Consider the following 12,641-nt stretch of genomic DNA (forward strand, 5'->3'; position numbering starts at 1 on the left):
CATTCCTGTATAACTGCAAATACTGGATATACTAATTTGACAACACCTTTCTAGCTATTTTCTTTACTCAGAAATACAGTTCTCCTTTAAAATTTTGAAGACTTACATTCAGGCTGTGAAAATATGATTTCTGATAAACAGTATCTGTCATTGCTCCATATGCTGTGCTACTGTCAAATCAATAACATAACTTAAAATCTTGGGATAGGATATGGCCAAGGATGTGGTCCGAACCTATATCATAAACTGCAGTCCTTTTGTATAAACAGGAATGGCATACAAACACCTCCCAGTGTCCTAGTCATACAGAAGTTTGTGCTTTTCAGAAGATTACATTTAACATAATAGTCAAGAAATATCTGTAGTACAGTGTTGGAGTGATCATGATGTTTGTTTTTTTTTAAAGATGGACTTTTATTTTTAAAGGGCAAAACACTCTTTCTAAAGAGGCTTTTAGCACTTAATCTTTCCTATGTTACTTAGTCTTTCCTCTTGCTTCTGGGATGCCGTCAGGAATGAGCCTAGATCACAAACTGCATTTTTATTTCCCGCATTTCATTTTTCAGTGGTTATAGTTTTGGAAGCACTTTATGGGTGCATTTAATTTTGCATATCTGTGTAACCTCATATTGTTGTGTTGTAACATGCTCAAGTATCTTGCTGAATTACATTCTGAATACTCAGAAGTTAAATGCTCGAATAACTTACTCCTGCAACTTATCTCCCCTACCCCCAAACTTGGCCCGCTTCTCTCTGCATATCTTTGTATCCACTTTTGAGTACTCTGCAAGACTGATAGCATGTGGATTTGAATTTTTCTTCCTTTCTTAGGCACAAATTTCTGTTGTGATCTTGAACAAATTTTGGAAACTGTGAGAAATGTGGAATGACTTTGACTTGTTATCTCCCAGCCATCAGTGCAGTCACTGAAAAGGCAGAAGTTCATTATCCATCTAATGTTCAGAGAAATGCTTAAATAGCAAGACCAGCTTAATGTTGATTTGGTCAATAGAAACAGCATATATTTATATAGGTTGATGCTTGGATTCGGTGATCTCTTTGCTGCAGTCCCTAAAATTGCACTTCCCTAATGCTGGAATGAAGTAATTTTCTTCTCCTTGTTTGGTAGCTGGATGTACCTGGAAAAGTGGAGTCAAGGAGAAAGTACAAACTGCGATATTTGCATTTCAGTTTTCTGCAGAAGCCTGCACAGGTGAATATGACAACGTCTTTCCAGATATGAGTTGGGATGGAATATTCCCCACGTCTCTTGCTGAACCTGGACTGCTGGTGGGGCTTCCTTGTGTGACTGTGGATAGCTCCTTTGCCCATGGACTGGACTGATGGCAAAAAGGTCTGGTGACAAGGATGCTGCTGTAGCCTCAGCCTTCCACTGCAAGTATGTAGCAAGTCTTGGGCTTCCAAATGGAAAGTGACTGGGATCTGCATCTTGTTCCTCAGATGAGTGGCCTTGTGTCACTTGGGTAAGTTAACAGAGGCTCTTCAATATGGTTGTTCTGATGGCAAAGGCTGCTACGAGTCAGAGCAATTTCTGCTTTTGAAATCAAAGGGGATGTTTAACATCTAACATCTGTTTCTTAATTAACGGTGGCCTGGTTACAAAATAGGAATGTGCGCATATGTGTGTTCTCTGGTGCTTATACTAAAATTCCTGTTGTGGTTTATGAGTTGATGGCTTGTGGCTAGACTGGCCACTGACTCACCTTAGGAGCCTTCTACACCAAAGAACGTGGAACTGGCAGGGCTCTTCTGACCTGCTTCAGTTACCTCTGAAATACATAACTGGAAATGCTATAGCATGTTTAGCACACTGATTTGACTTTTGATTCCAGCTGTTGGTGAGGCTCAGGTAGCAATTGCTATGTTTTGGTTTTTTTTTTAGCAGACTACTGCTCTTTCTCCTCTCCTCAAAGGAGAAATCAGTGTTTCCATTGATTGCATTGTTTTATTGAGGGGAACTTTCAGGTATAATTAAAAGATCAGAGCTGATTTAATCTTGACGAGTAAAAAAAGCACAGTTCTGAAAGCATCAGCTGTGAGCTGACCTGCAGTTGCCAGGGATAAACAAGCTTCCTTGGCAGGCAGAAAGGAAGAGATAGATAGGCAGTATGAGGAGAAGGAAGAAGGAAATGTTCCCAGCAGCACTGCAGTCCAAATTCCTCTTCCTCCATCCTATCAAGCTGTTGCTAATGAATCATCTGATCTGAAATACCACATTCTTATAAGCTCTGTGTCAATATCATCTTTATCCCTTGTTGTTTCCCAGTTTCCGGGGTTTCTCCAGGCAGTCATTACTTTTCTTTTGGTTTCAAAGGCAGAAAAATTGCAGTCTGAACATCTAGTGACTGGTACTTTGTGGAACATTGTCTCACCCTAGATGAAGCTGTCTAAGTGTAGGCTATACCTCTCTGTATGGCAGTTCCACCACTGCCCGCATCACTGTGCCTGGTCAAGGAATCATTACTCTGGGGCTGCTCAGACAATGCTGAGGGATGAGATGTGCTACACAGGAAGCCCAGGTCTCTTTCCAGTATCTGCTGAAAATCCATCTTCAACACTACTTACAGCCCTGGAGAAAGTGTTGGAAACAAGTGAGTGTGGAAACAAGCCCTATTAGTAAATGCATAAGCAGGATGAACCTTAAAGTCTCCAGAATCAATAACTGGTACTTCTACTGCTCTTCAACACTGAGGGTGGAAAGATGATAATTCCTTACCTGTTTCCTCCCCTGTAAATACAGACATAGACATTCAGGTCATGAGCTAAAATATTGTAAAATGAATTTGCTTTGTACTTGTCAGTACAGATCTGCACACTTGTGGAGTTCAGGCCTTTTGAATTCCCTGCCTAACCTGGAAATACTGAGAGGTTCAGATATGCAGGTCTGTTTTGCTAGAGGAGCTGCCTAGCTTGAGCCCAGATATATGCAGAACTGAATACCTAAATTGTACATTTAATCTCATTAAAGAACAGACAAAACCACACAGACACCACCAACAAAAAAAACCACATCAAAACATAAGGTATTGAACTACTTTTCTTAATTTTTGCTGCATCTGATTAGAGATCAGTGAGTGTGCTGGTGAGTTTCACCTACAGAACCTGAGAGGCTCAGGAGAAGCCAAAGAGAAAAAAAGTTGTAACTCTGGCAGAAGTGGAGCTCTGCTTTGTACCAATGACCTCTGTCATCTGCTCTACTGCTCTTCAAACAACACCATAATGATATGAATGAGCCCTCACGTTCTCACCAGTTTGGGTAGAGGAAAGCTAGAGATAATTTGTAATGGGTATGCATCATTTCCTCCTGCCTTGGCTATTGTGTAGAGTCAGCAAGTAGAAAATTAGGAAATTGGAAAGTCTCATTTGCATAATAGGAAATTGATCTTCACAGTGCTAGTATAACAATAGGAGTCTTTCATGTCACTCTTACCACTACTGCAACACACCACCCACCACCTCACTGTGCTCACATCCACTGTTTGGTCTCCATAAATATTCAGAAAATGTCAGTGGATGCCAGTGGGTGCTGGTTTTTTTCTGCATGAAGGAAGCCACTTTCACACTTTTTCTTCATAAACGTTTCCATATCATGTGGCATTTTTTTCAGACTGCCCTTCTTCTGCCATCTGTCACGTGGCAAGAAAACATAACAGAATACTGGCAGGAAGGTTAGACCTCTACTCTCACACTACCAGTATCAGCCTCTGACATCATAGGCCAACATAATAAAGTAGGAAGCGTTAGTTTTGGAGCAGCCGTTATAATTTGTCACCCACAGGGAAGTTCAGCTCAGCCCTATGTGTTCTCAAGGGCTTTGGGAGGAAGTCATATTTCAAGCAAAAGGTCAAGAAGGAGCAGCTGTAGCAGGCTGATAGCCAGCTGTGATAAGAGATCAAACACAGCTGAGCAAATGCAAACATTAAAATAGTGCCAAAGCAGCAGGTCATGGTAAAATTATGGACGGTAGCAGAGACTCCATCTGTCCTGAGAATCTACTCAATCTTGACATAAGTCTTTAATTCTTTTCCCAAAATTGTCAGATTTAATATCTGTCAATTTCTGTAACAATCAGGCTTTTCAAAGCCTCCTTTTTCAATGGAGTAGAAAAATAAAATTGCTGTGTCAAGAGGGAGCTTTAGAATTACATGAAGTGTAAAGTCAAGTCAACAACCAAAAATCTCCATACTGATAGTTCTGTTTAAATAAAATACCCACACAAACAAATCAAAAAGCAAAAACGAAAACAGTGTAGAGCTGTAAACCTAAAATACATCTTGAAAACTTCTTTCTTCCTCTGTTTAGAATGTGGGCACTGCATTTGTTTTAAAAGCTTTCCTTTCAAAGCAGTTTATGAAATGTCACCATATGTAACAGCAGCATTTAGAAAGTGCCATGGAAATGGAAACTCCAGTCCTGTTTTGTCTTCACAATGCTTGTCTTTCTATTCCCACAGAAATATTAAAAGGTTAAAATTTAAAACAGAGCTTATCACTGTGAGATAGTGTATATCACTTCTAGAAGTATTCCTTCTGTGTTACTTGTTTTTCTTTCTCGAGACACTTAAGCAGCTGGTTGAAGATGCTGACCTGTAAGCCTAGCTCTGTGGATGTAACCATGCCGTTTGTTCCTGGCTATGCAGTTTGGTGGAAACTGGAGACTATGCTTCATCTTTGTCTCTAAAGGGTATTTTGGCCAAGGGCACCATGTTGAGATTTCATTCTTCATGTGCTGAGTTTATTTATTATTGAAATATTGAAAGTGTGAAGATCTCATTTCGTTTTATTAATCTTATTCTGCATTAACATAGATTCTGAATGAATGTGCTGGAGGCACCTGTGGAGCAGACAGCAGTATACCTTAACATTTAATAATGAGAAGTGAGGAGTACCATGCCCAGTCTTCAAAAGGATATTATTCCTTTTTGTTCTGCTTTTATCCATATGACCATGTGAGGGGAGGACTGGGGCAGGGCATGAATTAGGGCACTGCACTGTGAGCATTCAATTGCTAGCATGCTCCCACGCAATATTTTGGTTAGTGGCAACTAGTGTGTTTCCAGGTAGTGAATTGATGTGGTTCATGCACACTGAACCTAGTCAGATGAGCATACTGGCCCCAGAGTATTCCTATTAGTCAGTTTGGACTGAGATAGTCTTTTGTGGGTGTAAAGTAAGGGAGAGTGATGTGAGACATGGTAAAGCGTTTAGTCTCAGAACCAGACAATGCTGTGCAATTGTAGCCTTTGATCAGTAGGTTTGTTTGAAAGTATCTTGTTAGTTTTTGCAAGATATGGGTCAGAATCTTAGCTGTAATTTTGCTTAAAGAGGCTTCACTTCCTCTTTTTTTTTTTTTTCCTAAGCTTTACTGCACTTTACTTCCATCACCTTATTTCCCTGAATTACTGTGCAGCAGTTGCCTTCTTTTCTCTGAATAGTGATTCACTAAATAGCAGTAAGCTTGTTTATAAGACTTGCAAGGACCTTCCTTCAAAGAGAAACTGGACTTCATGCGCAGGTCATTCTTCTCCTCAAGCAGCCATGGCAAACTGTTCAGTGGCAGAGCGCTGGCCTGAAGTCACCAGAAAGGGAACTGGACTGTTAACAATTATAGCCACAAATACCAAGAAATTTCACCATCTCTGCCTTAGGATACTATGGTCAACTTCTGTTTACATCAGCAGAAAAACTCTTCCTTTTGAAAGAACCGCTGAGCAGAACCATTACTCAGAAAGATAAGTCATGCGTTGACTCACCAACACTTCTTGTGTTTTCCTTGGAGATTTTTGAACTATTAGACCTTCTGAAAGAAGATCACATATTGAAATGATGGAAGAAGACAGTATGACCTATTGGCTGGTGGTTTGGTGTATTTGTCATTGGCTTATTGCTGTTGCTTAATTCTAGAGTATAGTGACCCATCCATGGGAGAGTACTAGCAGTGCAGTTGCACAATTTTCATATGGCAAGCCTACTTCAGTTTACATTTTGGGCATTATGCAGATGTAATTTTTGGGACAAAAATCCTCTTCCAAAGATGAAACTAAGGTGGTAACTCTAATCTGCTGCCCACTGGCATATCTAGCAACTTGTTTTCAAATGCTAATCTATTTTGCTGCATCCCACTCAGCATGACAGCTGTGGTGAGAACTGAGTCAGATTCTTTGGTGACTCTGAAATTTGTCATCACATGTAGCAGAGTTCCACCACAGTATTCTTTTCAAAATAGGCTTCTGATGGTCTCCCAAGGGGTTATCTCCTGTCTGAACCCCAGTGGTCAGGCCTCCACACCACATATGTGTAACTTTAAATCTCTTGCTGGATTTCCATTATTTTCCCACAAATATCCTATGAGTAAGTAATGATATTCTAAGTGCTACATTGTTGGAATGCTTTCTACTTTAGTTTTGTGAACTTCTACCAGTTTCACTGAGAGACACTGCAGAGGCAATTGCCCAGTTGGTAAAAACAGTTAAAATGAAAAGATAAAGACAAGATATAACTCTCCCAAGCACTGGACTGCTCTGCTTTTCCAGGCAGATTAATTAAAAAACATAAATTACCATGGATCATTCACTTCATTCCAAAGTCTACGCTATAAAATCAGACAGATAAGTCTTCCCAGGAGCATTTTCCCCTTTGCCAGTGCTGAGCTCAATAAAAAACCGTAACTAAGCTGATTATGCTGATGGAGGAAGAAAGCAGAAAAACTATAGTACAGTTTGGGAAGTTTGAAAAAAACATTTTATTTTTTAAAATTCATTTATCTTTCTTCTCTCCTGTAGTGTACTGACTGACCTGTCCTCAGGCTGTGGGGGCTGCTGGAGTAATCATTTGTTTCTACACAAGCAAACCATACTTGGAACCTGTTTGCCACCTCAGAATTTTATGACAGGTGAGAAAGGATGAGGCTTACTGGAGTCTTATTACTTCCTTTTAGGCAGAAATAATCACTACTTTCCAATGTGGGATGAAGGTCCCCACAAGGTAATGTTGAGCTGCAGATGAATGGGAGGTGATGCTCTTACTTCCATGGCTCCGTTTCCTAGGCATTATGGCTAGCTGGGACTGCTTCCGATCTGTACTGGGCCTCAGCTTGCAGTGCTCATCAGTAGGCTTCAGATCCTTTGAATGACGTGGAATAACAAACGGGAGCAGCAGAGCTTGTCACTAAATAAATAAATTAAAAATATGTAAAATAAAATAATAATAATAATAAAAATAAATAGACAGTTGCTTCCTAAGTATTCTCTTTGGAAAAAGAAATCAGACTTAAGGAGCCTCCTTTGCTCAAGGTTTCTTTATCACCACACTGTCCAAAGTAGCAACTATGCAACTTCTGTCACTGCTAAAATATAACTGATTTTAACAGAAAATGATGCCCAGCAGAAATATAAAGGAATAAGTTTTAGTCTGGCCTTTACCAATCTGCTTTTCTTGCTTTTAATAGTGCTTTTTCATTGCTGGGATTCTGTATTTCTAGAACTTCATTGTTCCCTTCAAGCAACTAGGTTGTTGTACTAAACTTGTGGCTGCAGCATGTGGTTTTCAAGCTTAAAGAACAAAATCCATGGGTCAAGTATTTGTGATGAGTCACAATGTGCTTTAGAAAATGAGACATCAGTCAGAGCTTGGACTAGATGATTTCCAGAGGTCCCCTTCCAAATCCTATGATACTGTGATTCTCTTATGGCTTGTTTGTAAAGTTAGGTGTATTTTCATCAGTAACACAGATGTTACTCATAACCTAACTGCTCTAAGATGTTCTGTGAAGCAGTCCCTGACATCTGAAAACCTAGGTCTGAGTATTTATTGTAAAAACTCTTCCAAGGGCCTACGTTGTGAGATAATTATGCAGTTGCAATTGAAAATAATGTAATATTAGACTTCCATCTGAGAATGCTTTACATCGGGTCACTGTGTTGTCTTATTTCAATTTCCCAATGGTAAACAAAGTCAGAGAGATTTCTTTGTTTTAAAATATGCATTTTAATTTGTTTATTATGTGTCCCTCTATTTTGATGGTAAATTCAGTAGCTTTTAAAATTAGATGAGCATTTCTGTAAGATGATAATTTAAGGCAGTGCATTAATCATTTAAGATCTTAAAGCTCCCATTATTTTCACAGCACTAAGAAGGCGATGGTGAGGTGTCCTATGGAGATTGTTACTGATATGTTTTTGTAATCAGGTGTTATTCATTTCAGCAAATATCTGTTATAGAGTATCAGCAAAAGTTACTACATAGAACATTTTTATGAGCAGTCAGCAGTTTGCTGAGGCTAGCCTAGTGACTGTATAACAAACTGCAGTTGTAGTTTAAGACATGGTCCAGTTTCACCATCTTGTGCTCATTTTAATGGTAAATAAAGACCAGTTATTTTTTTCCCCTTCAGGAACCTGTTCTTTCTTATCCAGTGTATTCTTAAAGAGTTTTACAGCTTTACATTTGGTGTGTGTAAAAGTCTTAGTTAGTCAATTAGATAAGTGATTGTTATGCCTGGGATCCAATGATTTTTCTTCTGTCCAATTCCTGTTAAAACAAACTGAAAAATTTCCATCATTCCTCTCAGAACTGAACCATGCTCTGTATGTATAACAAAACTCATATGGTTTACAAGGCAGGAAATAAAGTTATAGTTTGCATTTGCTTACAAAGGAGGAAAGTAAAAGCAGCTACTCTCAGCAGCTACTAAATGGAGCTTATTGCTTGAATTGTTTCTAGTTCAGGGCTGTCAAGGGAGAACACAGTGTACTGGCTACATGTGGTTCCATTCATTTTCTTTGATAAATAAGATAGAGAAGATTTACCCTTTGAGACAACCGAGTATCTCCCCAGACAGATAAAGGAGAGAAAGAAAAGGAGCACAAAAGAAATGTTTTTCAGCATCTTTACATTACCCTTTATACTTTGTAGTTTTAGTTTTAGCAGAGCAGCTCTTCTTGATGAAGGATCTATGCACCAGTGCTATCAGCTAAGAGATGCTCATGTTAAGCAGAGTTCTTACTGTGCCAAAGCTTTCCTTCAGTTTTAAAATATTTTGGGCTAATGATATCTGTGGCAAACTAAAGCAAGATGCAGAGTTCATCCTGTGGTTAAGAAGTAGAAGGTGTCTCAGACCAAGTGGTTCTGAGATGTCTCATGTATTTATTGCATACCATTCCCACATATGTAACGCTTATAGATGTAGATAGATATAATGGTGTAGATATGATGCTAATAAAATATTTCTTAACATGATAAAAATGTTTAACATTTAAGCTTTTGGTTTCAGCTTACTAATTTCACTTACAAGACACTTCTAAATGTAAAGGAGTTTTTCCCAGTCATGAATTAGAAGTCCAGAAAAAGATGTGCAGTAGATGATTGTGGTTTTCTTTCTTTTTTTTTTTCTTTTTTTTTTTCTTTTTTTTTTCTCTGATTCCCACACTTTTGTTACACCTCAAAAAACACTGACATTTGAACACTTGGAGAACATCCATCTTCGCTTGTAAAACTGAAATTCATCTATGACATCTGGTGTAAATAAATTCCTTCTAGATGCTGAAATCTTGGTCGTTTGAAATACTTTGCAAATTTTCCAAGGTTAAATTGTTTTCCTTGCCCAATCAAGCCTTATGTTTGACTGGCGTTAATGAATATCATGGATCTGGAGTAGAAACACCATCCTGTTTTACTTGAATTAAAATGGTTCCTATATGTGTATGCCCTCTCAGCATGAAGTACTTCAAACAGCACATTTCCTCAAAGAGTCCTACTGACATTTTTCCTGTTTTCCTTTTAAGAAAAACCCCAATGAACACCTACAAATGTATTTAAATGGCTCTCAGCACTTAGATTAGTGGATTAGGGATGACAGCAGTGTTACTGTAACCCAACTATGGTGTCTTTCTTTAAGCTGCTGCAACAAGGAAAAGGCAAATTGCTTTGGAAACTGGCTTGGTTCCTGCAAAGGCAAGGGTGTGTTTAAATGTTTTTTTTCAGCACAAGTTGATAAAATCATAGCTTCTGCCTGGATTGTGAGGCCTAAGGAAGATGCTCTGTTTGTGGGAGCCATCTGATAATAAATTCTCATCCCATCCAAGCACATTCTTTATGTTTTGTACATCCAGGGGCCATTAGGTTTGGTTAAAAAAGGATCAACTTTTCAGGCACACCTGAAGAGGTGCTCTTGTGCTTGAAAACTCACCTATTGTTTAGTTACCACTGTGAGGCCAAAAAAAGATTTGGCATCGCCTTTAGAGAGTTCTCTTGCTTTTTACATGCTGTCTGAAGCGAATAAACACTGTTTGCTATGTAAAAACTGCATCTGCCTTGAAAGATGAACTACTGCTTTTGCATTTCCTCCTTCCATTTTGTATGTGTGTGCAAACTCCCAGGCAATATTATACCTAAATTAAAAGAAATGTAAATTGACAGGTGCAAATCAGAGCTGTATAATTTGATGCTCATTGGAGACTGCTTTTCACATGAATTTGTATGGAAACAGGTCTGGGAGCCTCAGTTCAGATTTATAATCAAGTATGAATTTCAAGTAATACTTGCTCAATTAGACAGGAATCATATTTGTGGATACCTGGCAATTGCTGTTTGGCTTGGCTAATTGAAGTGCATAGAGTAAATTAGCTGGATGCATGGAGAAAAAAAATCAACACAAAAAAGTAGTTAGTATTTGGACTTATAATCAGTGTTTCCAGTTTTGTTTTTTGATTTGATCCTGCAAAATACTGCTCACATGCAATCAGTGATAACTATGAGTGCACAGCAGGTAAGTACACAGTATCTCATAGGTTGAAGATTGTGTGTTGTTTTTTTCTCACTGTTATTGGGAACAGCTTTCACCTGTTTTGACAACTTTTCAGGTCTCAAACACATCAAGTGGGGCTGAATGGCAGTGGTGACTCAGGATTCCTTTCTCTCCAATGATAACATCTGCATAAACATGGTTAAAGTGAAAATGTCCTCATTGCAAGTGTGTTGAAGTTGATATTTTTAAAGTAAAAGAGACATTTAAAATGCTTTTGGGTGACATAATGCCCTCTGGAACAGTCTTATAGAAGATGATGCAAGACCTACTTGTTTCTGTTACTTATATATATTTTTAATTTTGTCTTTCAACTTATCACTGAGTTCCAGATATATCTAGCTCTAGGTTGAAACTGCAGCCTTTGGTTGCTTATTAGATACTCTTTTCTGAAACTGAAACCGAGGGCTTTTCTCCAATTACTTTCTATTTTATAGCATGAGGATGATGGGTGCCAGTTCAAGCCTAAAAGACCTAGCTGATTTTCAAGCTTATTTTCTTTATCATCTGGGCTCAGAGCAGCACCATATCATGGCATTTTATCTTTTAGAACTGAAGAGTGTCTGTGGTAAATAGTTACTACTTTCAATAATGATCATGATTACTAAATCAAATCCCATGGTGTCTTGGCCCCAGCTAGCAGCCAAATTCTCTCAAGCAAAGTTTGATTAGCTTTGAACACAGGCAATTTCTTGAGCAGGTGACACAAGCCAACCTCTTGGAACTGTTTTGCAGGCTAGGACCTGGTCCTTGAACTGAAACTGGATTCCTGGTGTGGAGAGAAGTGCCCCAGGAAAATGCATCAGTGCTGACCTGAACTTTCCGATGGCCCAGCTCACTTCTCTAAATCTTTCAAAGGCTGTTTCTCCATTAAGATAATGAAGGAGTATTTTGGACATACCCTGCTAAAACTTAATCCAAGCTAAGATATGCAAACAAATGGTGGATGCTCTGTATTTGAAGTTCTGCATAATGTTCCTAATGACTTCATTTTGATATCTGAGAATATGCTAGGAGGTTATTGTTTCCCCATTGTCATGTGATGGATTACAGGTGAGCTCTTGGTGTAGCATATATTAACTGGGAGCAAACATTGTATTTAAAGACAATGGCTCAGTAGGAAAAATGAGATATTTCTGTTGTTTCCTTTCTGAAAAATCTGGTGCATCACTCTCTCTTTTAAGCCATATTTATAAACAGTACTTTCTATATGCTGTAGAAACCATCCCCATACTCCAGACACTGCTTGTTCTTATTTCCCACAATGAAAGTTATCTTTATTGGAAGGCTTAGAAAAACAATATTTTCTTTCTCTATTTGATTTCTATTTGGTAACTTCTCCTGACTTTTTTGCAAATGGGGCTAGAAAAACCATCTTCCTCTTCTTTCACCTATCCTACCATAAAAAAAAAAACAACCACCCAGGTTCACATGATTTCCCCATGTGTCCTTTGTTCCCAGCTTATTCATCCAAGTACTGTTGTGTACAGTTTGGCTAGTAAGGTCTTTAAATTTATTTGGTACCATCATAACTTCTTTTTTTTATATACTGTCACAGCTTTTGTGACTGCCCTGGAAAACTGCAAATGAGTGCACTGTTCAGGCCTGTTCTATCAGTTTAATAACCTTTTGAAAGGATAGTTTTTATCTACATGAATATATATGCACCTAGAAGAGCATTGCCTTTATTTTTTCTTATGCAACAAGTCAGCATGTGCTACAACTTATGAGAAGGCACTTTAGTCTGAAGCTGTCCTAGCCAGATGCATATGCAACATCAGAGCCAAATTTTCCACTTGCAAGAATGGATAATGTTCTTT

General features: G+C 38.5%; 1 long non-coding RNA gene across 1 annotated transcript; it reads left to right on the top strand.

Moving 5' to 3' along the window:
* The first annotated feature begins 994 nt into the window (after positions 1-994).
* Positions 995-11,868, top strand: LOC107312002 (uncharacterized). Its single transcript, XR_001554340.3, has 3 exons — positions 995-1,484; positions 6,803-6,912; positions 11,557-11,868. It is a non-coding gene; the product is annotated as an uncharacterized LOC107312002 (long non-coding RNA).
* The last annotated feature ends 773 nt before the right edge of the window (positions 11,869-12,641 follow it).

Source organism: Coturnix japonica, chromosome 3, assembly GCF_054131305.1.
Source record: "Coturnix japonica strain WE chromosome 3, WE-NBRP24, whole genome shotgun sequence".
In the NCBI taxonomy this organism is placed as follows: domain Eukaryota; kingdom Metazoa; phylum Chordata; class Aves; order Galliformes; family Phasianidae; genus Coturnix; species Coturnix japonica.